At 40.5% G+C, this 13,852-nt stretch overlaps 1 pseudogene; it reads right to left on the minus strand.

Annotated features, from left to right (window-relative positions):
• Window positions 1–492: 492 nt before the first annotated feature.
• On the minus strand, window positions 493–4,318 carry LOC126011887 (60S ribosomal protein L17-like; annotated as a pseudogene).
• Between the last annotated feature and the right edge of the window lie 9,534 nt (window positions 4,319–13,852).

Consider the following 13,852-nt stretch of genomic DNA (forward strand, 5'->3'; position numbering starts at 1 on the left):
TTTTTGGGGATGTCTCAAATATGCCCATCACTTTGATCAAGAGACTCTGAAAGCCCACACCTACACTGTCACCACTATACTAGATCATATTTATTTGGCCCTTGTTAATATGCAAGTGGTTTATTTATCGCTCTCTGCAACTAACTATTTGCAATCTAAGTATCATTAGCTCACATTTGCACATGAGGAAACTGGTTAACAAATAACTTGCTAAGATTACAAAGCTAGTAAAGTAGCAGTGCCATGAGCCCTACTTTTCTACACCACGCACCATTATTACAAGCACCCTAGAGAAGAAAGGGGGACAGAAACCTTGGTAGGACCCCAGTTGCCTGGTATCAGTCCTACCTTTTTTTTTTTTTTTACAAGAAATGTTAATGAAAACAGAAGCCAGTACTGAGGCATTCATCCTCGCCAGCATTCTATGGGTCACATTCTCTCCAAATCATTTTTTTTCTTTTTTTTTACTTAGATACCTATTTTATGCTTAGTTTATTCCCAGACCATGGATTTTTGCTTCCCCAATTTCTTCTGTGATATCTTTTTCTTCTGTGCAACTTTCTCTTCAGGTGTAGGAACAATTTGCTCTTTCTCAGTAAAAATCATCTCAATATAGCAGGGAGAACTCATGTTGGGGTGAATATTCCCATGAGCCTTCTAAGTTCTGCAGTGCATTTTGGGTATTTTGTTCACCTGGATATGCTCAATGACCAGAAAAATGAACATCTAAACCAGGGGTCTTAAACTCGCAGCCTGCGGGCCGTTTGTGGTCCTCCATACATTTTGTGGCCCGCAGCCGGCCTTCAAATATCACAGTATTCACGATTATTCGCTTACCGAATAATCACAATAAAAATTGCATTAGTAAGAAAAAAATTGCATTAAACATTTGCATAGCCCGAACAGTTCCGTTCGGGCTATGCAAATGTTTAATGCGATTTTTTGCGTTTTTTTCTTACTAATGCGATTTTTATTGCGAATATTCGGTAAGCTAATAATCGCGAATACTTTGCGCCTAGCGCAGACATCATTTCCGCTGCTCCTGCCTGCTGTCCCTTGCATTATCGGAGGCCTAAGGGAGAGAAGGGAGAGAAGTTTATTACAGAATTAGATTTTGTCATACCTTCATCATGACTTCATCAAAGCCTACAGTGAAGAGAAAGATTGATGACGAGCACAGACAATTTCAGGAAAAGTGGGAGATGCAGTATTTCTTTGTTGAGCACAGGGGCATCCCCACATGTCTTATTTGTTCAGAGAAAGTTGCAGTGCACAAGGAATACAACTTGAAACGCCATTATTCAACTAAACATGCTGAGGAATGTGCAAAATATCAAAGAAATGAGAGAGCCAAGCGGGTTGCCAGTCTTAAACCATGTCTAATGAGGCAACAAGATTTCTTCAAGAGAGCAACCAAAGAGAATGTTGCATCAGTTGAAGCTAGTTACATAGTTAGTGAGATGATTCCTAAGGCACGGAAACCATTCACAGAAGGAGAGTTTGTTAAAAAATGCATGATACAGGCTGCAAATATTATCTGTCCGGAAAAGAAAGGTCAGTTTAGCAAAATCAACCTTTCTGCCAACACTGTGGCAGAGCGCATTTCTGACATGCCAAGTGACATTTATCATCAACTGTGTGAGAAAGTCAAATGTTTTGATGCATGCTCAGTTGCTCTTGACGAGAGCACAGATATAACAGACACTGCACAGCTCACGATTTATGTCCATGGTGTTGATTACAATTTTGAATTGACAGAGGAGCTGCCCACAATAATTCTAATGCATGGCCAGACCACTGCTAATGAGATATTTCGGCATCAGTGTGATGTCATTGAGAATGCAGGTTTGCCATGGAAGAGGTTTGTTGGAATAATAACCGATGGAGCGCCATGGATGACAGGGAGGAAAAATGGACTGGTGGCACTTGTTCAAAAAAAACTTGAGGAGGAGGGTGTAGAGAAGGCTGTTGATTTTCACTGCATTATCCATCAGCAGGCCATTTGCAGTAAATGCCTGCTGTGTGACAATGTGATGTCTGTTGTTGTGAAATGCATCAACCAAATCAGATCCAGGGAATTAAAGCACAGAAGGTTCAGTGCTTTTTTAGAGAAAATGGAGTCAGAATATGGAGATGTGCTCTATTTTACCGAGGTACGTTGGCTCAGCAGGGGAAATGTCCTGAAAAATTTTTTTGAGTTGAGAGAAGAAGTGAAAGCCTTCATGGAGAAGGATGGGAATGCTGTTTCTAAGTTGAGTGATCACAAATGGCTCATGGACTTAGCTTTTCTTGTTGACATCACACATAAAATGAATGTAGTAAACAAGATGTTACAAGGCCTGGGCAGCTTATGAGTGCTGCCTATGACAACATGAGAGCATTCTCCACAAAACTTGTGTTATGGAAATCCCAGCTCTCTCAGACAAACCTTTGCCATTTCCCAGCATGCAAGGAACTTGTGGACACAAGTTCAATGGTGAGAAATATGTTGATGCTATTTTTAAGCTAGAGAAGGAATTTGATCACAGATTTGCAGACTTCAAAAAGCACACAGCCACTTTCCAAATTTTTGTGGACCCCTTTTCCTTTGATGTGCAAGATGCCCCTCCTGTGCTTCAATTGGAGTCATTGACTTGCAATGCAACTCTGATCTCAAAACCAAGTTCAGGGAGATTAGTGGAGAAGCAGACATGCATGGGCAATTTTTGAGAGAATTGCTTTTTGAGAGAAAAGCTTCCCTGAGCTTTCTCGAATGTTCAAGTGCACCATGTGCCTTTTTTGGGAGCACATATTTGTGTGAAAAGTTATTCTCTGCATTGAACTTCAATAAGTCAAAGTACAGGTCTAGACTTAATGATGATCATCTTCAAGCCATACTGAGGGTCTCAACTGCTTCCTCTCTAAAGCCAAATGTGGTTCAGATTTGTGAGAAGTGCTGTCAGGTCTCTGGCAGCAAGGAATAGGCAAAAGATACCATGTTCAGAAGAACTGTTCATGATCTTCACTCAATGTTCTATTCATGTTCAGAAGAAATAATTAAAACTGTTAATAATGACGTTTGAGGACTTTTTTTTTTGTGAAATCCCTTATGTGGTCCTGCCTCACCCAGACTTTGCCTTCTGCGGCCCCCAGGTAAATTGAGTTTGAGACCCCTGATCTAAACCCTTAAGTTCATCATTGCTGTCTTTAATTTTAAGCACATGCAGTAAAAATTCAGCACTTTTTTTGGACTAATGACCCTGGGTCCAGCCCTACTGTTTGGCCTGTGCACACCTACCAATGCCACCATTGTAATTTCTTTTTTTTTTGTTTGTTTGTTTTTGTTTTTGTTTTTGGGTCACATCTGGCAGTGCTCAAGGGCTATTCCTGGCTCTACTCTTAGAAATCTCTCCTGGCAGGCATGGGGGATCATATGGGATGCCGGGATTCAAACCACCGTCCCTCTGCATGGAAGGCAAATGCTCTACCTTCATGCTATCTTGCCAGCCCCACCATTGTAATTTCTTTCCTTCCTTCCTTCCTTCCTTCCTTCCTTCCTTCCTTCCTTCCTTCCTTCCTTCCTTCCTTCCTTCCTTCCTTCCTTCCTTCCTTCCTTCCTTCCTTCCTTCCTTCCTTCCTTCCTTCCTTCCTTCCTTCCTTCCTTCCTTCCTTCCTTCCTTCCTTCCTTCCTTCCTTCCTTCCTTCCTTCCTTCCTTCCTTCCTTCCTTCCTTCCTTCCTTCCTTCCTTTCTTTCTTTCTTTCTTTCTTTCTTTCTTTCTTTCTTTCTCTTTGGGCCACACCTGTTTGATGCTTGGGTTATTCCTGGCTATGAGCTCAGAAATCACTCCTGGCTTGGGGGGACCATATGGGATGCTGGGGGATTGAACCGCGGTCCGTCCTACTCTAGTGCTTGCAAGACAGACACCTTACCTCTAACGCCAGCTCTCTGGCCCCACCATTGTAATTTCTTTTCTTTCTTTTTTTTTTTTTTTTGGGTTTTGGGCCACACCCTGCAGTACTCGGGGGTTACTCCTGGCTGTCTGCTCAGAAATAGCTCCTGGCAGGCACGGGGGAACATATGGGACACCGGGATTCAAACCAACCACCTTTGGTCCTGGATCGGCTGCTTGCAAGGCAAACGCCGCTGTGCTATCTCTCTGGGCCCCATTGTAATTTCTTAAGGACATAAACTGTGTCTGCGGAGTGACATCCTTCAGACACTTAGTGACTTTTTGGATAAGCATGCCCTTGATGGTCTGACTGTTTCCCGTGTGTTCTTGAGGTTCCAGCCTCTTGACTTGTATGATTCATTTGGTTTTTGAGGTCGAGTGAATAGCATACCCACCATCTCAAGGCCACCTAGAATTGCTCATGGAAGAGAAAGAGTGATGGCTGCAGAGAGACTTCCTCCAGGTTATTCTTTATGTTCCTTTCCTCCTACTAGTTTGAGAAAGCTGTCTGTCTCTTTGCATTGAACAATAGCCTCAAGAGTGCCAGAGAAAGATGCCAGGTCATCTTATGAAAACCCTAAAGTCTGGTGTTGTCCTTTCCACTCAGACAGGGCTTCCCAATAGAACATTCCCCAGCCATTAAATGCCCCTGCAGGAAGCTGATGTGAGATCCTGGAAAGAGCCAAGGTAAGACAAGGCAGGCAGAAATCAGCATACTTTTGGGAGTGGAAATCTAACAAGAGTCATGCAGTCACCTGGTTGCAGCCACCTAGCTGGAACTTAACCCCCAGTACACATCCAGGGAGCCCAGCCACCTCTAGAAGGGGAAGTGGCAGCAATCAGCACCTTCACAATCAATTGAATTCATGTTCCAAAGTCTCGACTATAATTGACAGTAACTTCCTTCCTGGTTGTTTTAACCATCAGATAAAAGTGCTGAACAGTTTTGAACCTTTCTGAGGCCAGAGCTTGCTTCAGAATTTTTAATAAGCATTTCCTTCCTTCCAGTATGGATAATTAGTAGAAAAATTTTGACCTTCGGTACACAGAGTGATAGTGATTCAAAGTGAAAGATCTTAAAGAAGTTCTGGCCTGCTACCCACTTTGTCTGATCTGTGAAATGGGGGAGGCCACAATAAACTCTATTGGGTGGGTGTAGGCCACAATTGTAAAATTTAATCTTTGCACAGATGTATCACTCTTGCAGAGTAGTCAGGACCTTTTTGTGACTTTGTTTGTGAAACTAATTGCCCTTGAAATGCTGGGAATTTAATCCCTGGACTATCTTCTCCTATTTGCATCTCAAGGTTAAAGGAGATTTTGGCTTTCTGGATGTTAATCATTTGTGAAAATGTTTGATCTCTTGAAGACTCAAACACATTGCCCTTGCTGGGAGCTGAGCGTGAGATATGCAGACTTTATGACTTTATGAGACAAGAAGTGAGTTAAGCAATTTTGAGTTTTTATTCATTTATTTATTTATTTGAGGGTTGGTAGTGGTTGGGCCACATCTAACTATGCTCAAGGCTTACTCCTGGAGCTGTTCCCACTCCTATCAATGCTTGGAGAACTATTTGCAACGCCAGGGTTTGCCACATGCAAGGCAAGAAGTGCCTTGCCTCTTGTACTACCTCTCAACGTCAGTTATTTTTTTTTTTAATAATTTTTATTTTGACCATAGTGGATTACAAATTTTTCACAGTAATATATTAGGTACATAGTGACTTTGAATCAGGGGCATTTCCACCACCAATGTTGTCCTCCCTTCACCCCTGTTCCCAGCATGCATCCCCTATCTCCTTGCTTTGCCCCTGGGGCTGCTAGTATAAGTGGTCCTCTTTGTGTCTAGCTTGTTGTAGATTGGGTATCGATTCTGTTGTCATTTGCTTTGGATTTGGTGTTTAAGTCTGATCATTTTTTATGTCTACTCAATGTTCATATGACTGTTTGTCTAGACCCCAGTTTTGAGTTTTAATTCCATTTTCTTTGGGTTCTGTAGAATCACAGAAAAGTCATTTAATATTCCCAAGAATCTCTACTTCCTCCACCCAAATGTGATCTGATTTTTGTCATATATTTCAAGAGCTGCATAAATTGCCATAATAAAACTCTAGTTCATAATAACTTATAGAGTTAAAAGAAAAAAATTGAAAGTATGTTTTCTGGGATATACACATGTACTACTGTGCCAATGAAGGCATTTTCGAGAGATAAAAGTATCTGTCTATATCAGGACTTATTTATCATTTATTAATTTTTTTTGTTTTGGGGATACAACCAACAGTGCTCAGGGCTTACACCTGTGCCCAAAGATTACTCCTGGCATTGTTCAGGGGACCATATGTGGTGCCAGGGACCTGAAAGGCACATGACCAACTTGTTGAACTACCATTCTGGTCTCTACATCAATACTTTTTAATGACATTATTAACATTTTGGGATGAGATTGTTGGGGGCAGGTACAGAAGCAGAACTGCTCTGGGCTTTGTAGAATGTTAGCAGCATCCATGGTCTCTAACTACAGTTGCCAATAACATCTCTGTTAAATGAATTAAACATGGAGGTCACTAGGCTGAGGTGGTTCTAATGGCCTGGCAACCTTTATATAGCTAGGCAAATCAAGGATTAGTTTTTATAAATTATCAAGTTAAGAAATCAAAACCAAAGGATGATTGATTAAAATAGTCAATTAAGTGGTTGTCTTAAAAATCTAGAACCGATCACATCATTTCCCTGCACAGCTTCTTTGTCTTTTTTACAAAAGTTTTGCCTCTAGCTTTTGTTGGTAAATTCTCCTAACTACTTATAATTTCATACAACCCAATTCAGATAGATTTTTTTTTTTGATGTGTATTTGAGGGCATGCCTAGCAATGCTCAGGGCTTACTCATGGCTCTACTCCCAGGGATCACTCTTGGCTGGCTCTGGGGACCATCTGGAGTAACTGGGATTGAAGCCAGGTCTGCTAAATGCAAGGCAGGTGCTTTTCCTGCCTTACTATTGCTCCAGCTCCATACTATAAAATAGACTTTGAACATAAATATATATATCAGTTTGAAGGGGCTGGAGAAATAGTATAGAGGTTAAAGTGCTTAATATGCCCTCAGCTGACCCTTGGTTCATCCCTGAGTGATCCTTGTTGCTCCCTGAGTGATCCCTGAGCACAGAAACTTGAGAATCATTAGGTATAGCCGTCAAAGAAAAATAAAATAATTAAAAAATGATTGTTTGGGGCTGGAGCTGTGGTGCAAGCAGTAGGGCATTGGCCTTGTATGCTCTGATCTAGGATGAGCCACGGTTCCATCCCCTGGCGTCTCATATAATTTCCCAAGCCAGAAACAATTTCTGAGCATATAGCCAGGAGTAACCCCTGAGCATCACCTGGTGTGACCCAAAAAACAAATATATATATGTATATATGTATATGATTTTTTATCTTTTAGGTACTCCCACATTGTGACAATCAAAACATTCCTACTCATTGACCAATGCATTTGGCACAGTGTTGTCTGTGAGACTTAGCAAAGAAAAATATAGGATACCTAATTAAGAGTCTCAAGGAAACAGTGAATAATTTTTAGAATGTGTAGATTTTACTATATTTATTTTGGCAGCCTACTTAGGAGACAAAATCTGCTCCTAGTTTAGAACCATTCTTTCAGACACAAATTTGCTCACACCAGCAACACCTCATCCTTCTATTCTGCCCATACCACTTTTGTTTCCCATCTCTCTGCACAATTATAGTTCATATGATAAAAGATAAAACAGATGACATTGTGGATTTCCCCACAAGTTGTTGCTGGCATTAGACAAGAGAGCAAGTTGAGGGGAGGAGAGCTGCACTGCAGCTGTTATATATACAGTGATAAAAAGGGAGTGAGTCAGAAAACAAAAGGTTAAGGCAATTCAAAATGGTTCCATTTCAAACAAAATCTCTCCATTCCAGTGGTACAGGACTTACTCAGATAGGCCTTTGAGGAAAAGACACTATGTGCTTCTGGCAGACTCTTTGAAAGTCAAGTCCAGAACATTGTGTTTTTCTTTTTTGAGAAAGGTCAGAATCAACCAGGTGCAATGTGGCATGCAAATAAGGAGAAGGCACAGATTGTGCTGGTGGGTAAGAAGCAGGTTGTCCTTCCTTGGAGAGATTCTTGCTGATAACAGGTAGCAATTCTCAGGGCCTAATCAGGGTGCAGATGATAAGGAATACAGAAAGCCAGTAACAGATTGGGGGCTGGGGAGGCTTTTGTGTTATAAGTTATATGGAAGGGTGGGGAGAGAGTACATGAAGGAACTAAAAAACATGTTAGCAAGTCATAACAGTAGAATTACAGGAACACCAAAAGGGAAGGAAAAAGGAAAAAGGGAAGAACAAGCAGCGAGGGAGATAATAGCAGAGAACTTTCCCACATTCTGAAAAGAGGCTTTTATACAAATACAAAAGGCAAAAAGAGTGCCACGCAATAGACCCTAACAGAACATCAAGACGTTTAGTAATCCAAATGGCAAAAAACAAAGAGAGAGAGATGGACTCCTTAAATCAGTAAGGGAGAGGAAAACTCTCAAGTATAAAGGAAAGAACATAAGACTAAAACCAGATATTGTATTTGAAATAATCCAGGCAAGAAAAGAGTGGAATGACATATTCAAACTATTGAATGAAAAAAGCTTTTAACCTAGCGTCCACTACCCAGCAAAATTGCCATGCACATGGGAGGGAGGATTAAAACCATTCTTGGACAAAAACAGAACTCGTAATATTTGCATGAACCAAACCAACCCTAATGAACTACTCAAAGATCACTTACATAAACAAAACTCCCAATTGTAACAATAATGATTTTACACACTATCATGGCAAAACAGCTCTCTCTGTCAATAGTTTCCTTAAATGTCAATGGAGTAAACTTTTTCATCCAAAAGCATAGAGTAGCATGTTGGATCAGGAAACAAAGACCAGATATCTCCTGTCTGCAGGAAACACACTTAAAAGTTTAGAATAGACATAGGCTCAGAATAAGAAAATGGAAAACAATCATACAAGCCACTGGAAAACAAAAAAGCTGAACAGTTATACTTATATCAGACCAAATAGCATTCAACTTCAAGGAAGTACTTAGAGACAGGTTGATACAACATCCTGATGATGAGAAAACAGCAACAACTAAGAGCAGGTTGCCCTATCTCACCACCTAATGGAAAGATAAAATCAGAAGAAACTAAGTCCTTGGTATGCACAAAAATCAAGATCACTAATTACAGGTGTGTAACTTTGACAACCGCAACTGGGCAGAACTTTTCCGGGGTCCAATAAGAAAGCCTAGGCTTCAACCTAGGATTTGAACAAACACCAAGATCTCTAATTTCAGAGGTGTGCCTTTGACAACTATGACAGAGCAGAACTTCTGGAATGATAAGGAAAGGCTATATCCTAGGCTTTGTCCTAAAATCTTTGCAAAAACCAAGATCACTAATTACAGAAAACTGACTACAACAACTGTGATGGAGAAGAACTTCTAGAACCATAAAGAAAGCCTCTATCCTAGACTTCGTCCAAAGACCTGTGCAAATACCAAGATCTCTAATTACAGAGGACTGATTTTTTTTAGCCACAACTGAGCAGAACGTTTTCTGGCACCATAAAAAGACTTTGGGTTCGCTAATGAGCATATCTGGAGCCTGTAGTTGTTCCCATGATAGTATGTGTCAAGGGTGGAGAAACCCTGTATCTCTTAGGCTAAGGGAATTTTCTTTCAAATTTCCCCAATACTTACTGTGCCTATGCAAAAAAAAAAAAAAAAAAAAAAAAAAAAAAGGCACAAAACCTCACCACACCAGCCCTCCTTTCCCCCCCTCTTTTTTGTGTTTTTGTTTATTGTAGCTGTTGGGTATTTAATCATTATTTCTTCTTCTTCTTCTTCTTCTTCTTCTTCTTCTTCTTCTTCTTCTTCTTCTTCTTCTTCTTCTTCTTCTTCTTCTTCTTTTCTTCTTCTTCTTCTTCTTCTCTTCCTTCTTCTTTCCTTCTTCTTCTTCTTCTTCTTCTTCTTCTTCTTCTTCTTCTTCTTCTTCTTCTTCTTCTTCTTCTTCTTCTTCTTCTTCTTCTTCTTCTTCTCTTCTTTCTTCTTTTCTTCTTCTCCCTCTACTCCTTCTCCTCCCTGTCCTCCTCCTCCTCCTCCTCTTCTTCTCTCCCTCTCCTCCTTCTCCTCCCTCTCCTCCTCCTCCTCCTCTTCTTCTTCTCTCCCTCTCCTCCTCCTCCTCCTCCTCCTCCTCTTCTTCTTCTTCTTCTTCTTCTTCTTCTTCTTCTTCTTCTCCTTCTTCTCCCTCTCCTCCTCCTCCTCTTCTTCTTCTCCTCCCTCTCCTCCTCCTCCCTCTCCTCCTTCTCCTCCTCTTCTTCTTCTCCTTCTTCTCCTCCTTTTTCTTCTCCTTCTCCTTCTTTTCTTCTTCTCTTTTCTTCTTTCTTATTTTCTTCTTCTTTCCTTCTCCCTCTTCTCCTCCCTCTCCTCCTCCTCTTCTTCTCCTTCTTCTTCTCCCTCTCCTCCTCCTCCTCTTATTCTTCTCTTCCTCCTCCTTCTCCTCCTCCTTCCCCTCCTCCTCCTCCTTCTCCTTCTCCTTCTCCTTCTTCTCCTCCTCCTCCTCCTTCTTCTTCTTCTTCTTCTTCTTCTTCTTCTCCTTCTTCTTCTCCTCCTCCTCCTCCTCCTCCTCCTCCTCCTCCTTCTTCTTCTTCTTCTTCTTCTTCTTCTTCTTCTTCTTCTTCTTCTTCTCCTCTATTTTTTCACAATAGAACCACAGAACTTAAATCATTCTGATTTGCCTCATACATTAAGGGGCGGGGGAGAAAGTGGATGGCACCAGGAGCAAACAGCCACATAAACATTGAGTAGAAATAAATAATGATTGAGTCTAAATACAAACCCAAAGTTGATGACAACGGAATCAAGATCTACAACAAGTTATCTACAAAGGGGACTGGTTACACTAGCAGTCCAGGGGGTAAAGGAGGGAAGTGTGGGGTGCATTCTGGGAACAGAGGCAAAAGGAGGTCAACACTGGTGGTGGGGAATTGTCCTAATTAACTGTCACTATGTACCTTAAATATAACTGTGAAAGACTTGTAATTCACATGGGTCTCAATAATTTTTTATTTAAAAAAAGAATTTTACTTGTTAGTATTTAGAGACTTTTATAATATTTATTTTTGGTATATATTCCCTGCCTACTTTCCCACTCATGACTTTTCAGATAGGGGGCGCTGTTTAGGTCTGAATAAATAAGAGTTAAACTGGAGGCACAAAGTTCTTTAGTTGCTGGCTTGCGTGCTCTAGAATTTTGGAGCATCTAGCAGGTGGAAAAGCATTTGTTGTCCTGTCCTACCTTCCTGTCTCTTCTTACCTTTCTGTCTGTGTGTATTATTTACTGTGGATTTATACAACTGGAATAGCTTTTCCTGTCCCGGATGGACAGGGGAATGGGAAGTGCCTTCCCTCTCTGGGAGCTCTTTGGGAATCCAACGCCAACCGATCTCCCCAGAAAATGTGATCCAACATTATACCAAGCACTATATCAGATAGCAATACCACAGAGATCAAAAATGACTTTCAGGATTGAAGTGATGGTGCAGTGGTAGGGCATTTGTCTTGCACACTGCTGACCCAGGACAGACCTTAATTTGATCCCTGGCATCCCATATAGTCCCCCAAGCCAGGAGCGATTTCTAAGTGCGAGCCAGGAGTAACCCCTGCCCAAAAACCAAATAAAAAATAGACTGTCAAAAGAAGATGTGGAGAAAATATAATATCTAGAGACTAAACAACTGCTGCTCAACATGTGGATAAAAGAGGAAATAAAAAGAAATAAAGCGATTCCTTGAGACTAATGACAATGAAGGAAAAAAGTGCCAAAATCTATGGGACACAGCAAAAGCAATTAATTAGGGGGAAACTCATAGCAATACAGACCTACATTAGGAAAGAAGAAAAAGACAAAATTAACAACCTAAAGGGATACCTTAAATATTTGGAAAATCAACAGCAAAGGAACCCAAACACAAGCAGAAGAAAAATAATAAAAAGTAGAACAGAAATTAACAATATAGAAACAAAGAAAAGAATACGAATAATTAATGAGACCAGGAGCTGGTTTTTGAAAGAATAAACAAGATAGACAAACTACTGGCAAGACTCAGAAGTAAAAAATGGGTAAATCTTAAATAAATTGGATCAGAAATAAAAGGGGGGAGATATTACAACAGAAACCCAAGAAATCCAAGATAACATGAGAGTTTATTATGAACAACTGTACTCAGTTAAGCTAGAGAACTTAGAAGAAATGGCAGATTTCTGGAAAAATATCATCTACCAATACTTAATGAGGAAGAAGTGGAAATTCTTTTTTTTTTTTTTTTTTTTTTTGGGTTTTTGGGCCACACCCTGTGACGCTCAGGGGTTACTCCTGGCTATGCGCTCAGAAGTTGCTCCTGGCTTCTTGGGGGACCATATGGGGCGCCGGGGGATCGAACCGCGGTCCGTCCTAGGCTAGCGCAGGCAAGGCAGGCACCTTACCTCCAGCGCCACCGCCCGGCCCCTAGAAGTGGAAATTCTAAACAGGCCAATTACAAGTAAGGAAATTGAAACAGTAATTAAGAAACACCCCAAGAATAAAAATACAGAACCAGATAAGTTTACAGGTGAATTTTATCAAGCAGTTAGATAAGAGTTACTATCATTGATCCTCAGATTTTTTCAAAACATTAAAAAGACAGGAATCCTCCCTAATACCTTCTATGAAGCCAATATCACATTCATTCCTCAAGCTGACAAAGATACCACCAAAAAAGAAAACCACTGACCAGTCTTTCTAATGAACATAGATGAAAAACTCTTAACAAAATCTTAGCAAACAGAGTCCAACAACACATCAAAAAGATTATATTGGATTTCATCCCAGGAATGCAAGAATGGTTCAATATATGCAAATCAATCAATACCACACACCACATTAATAAAAGGAAGGATAAAAGCCACATGTTCATATCAATTGATGCAGAGAAAGCATTTGACAAAATTCAACACCCATTTATGATGAAAACCCTCAACACAATAAGTGTGGAAGGAATCTTCCTAAAGACAGTAACATCTATCTTTAAGAATCCCACAGCCAACATCATCCTTAAGAATCCCACAGCCACCATCATCCTTAATGATGGAAAGACTGAGCATTTCCACTAAGGTCTGGAATGAGGCAAAAAGTTCACTGTCTCCACTATTATTCAACATATTATTAGAAGTCCTAGAAATAGCAGACAAGATAAAGAAATCAAAGGAATACAAATTAGAAGAGGAAATCAGGCTATATTTGTAGGTGACATATTGATATACATCAAAGACCCTACACAGAAAAGCTTTTAGAAACAATAACTCGGGGCCGGCGAGGTGGCGCTAGATGTAATGTGTCTGCCTTGCAAGCGCTAGCCAAGGATCAGGACCATGGTTCAATCTCCTGGCATCCCATATGGTCCCCCCCAAGCCAGGGGCAATTTCTGAGCGCTTAGCCAGGAGTTACCCCTGAGCATCAAATGGGTGTGGCCCAAAAAAACAAAAAAAAAAAAAAGAAAGAAAGAAAGAAACAATAACTCAATACAATAAAGTGGCCTGCTACAAAGTCAATACTCAAAAGACAGTTGCATTCCTTTATACTAATAATGAGTCAGAGGAGAAAGAGAAAGAAGAGTCAATCCCTTTTAAATTAGGGTCCAAAACTATCAAGTACCTTTGAATCAATAAGAGAGCTGAGAGATCTATATCAAGGAAATTTCAAAACACTGTAGAAAGAAATTGAATAAGACCTAAGGAAAAGGAAGAACATTCCATGCTCATGGAGTGGAAGAATAAATATCATTAAAATGACCATCTTTCCTAAACTAC

Source organism: Suncus etruscus, chromosome 6 (genome assembly GCF_024139225.1).
Source record: "Suncus etruscus isolate mSunEtr1 chromosome 6, mSunEtr1.pri.cur, whole genome shotgun sequence".
Classification (NCBI taxonomy): domain Eukaryota; kingdom Metazoa; phylum Chordata; class Mammalia; order Eulipotyphla; family Soricidae; genus Suncus; species Suncus etruscus.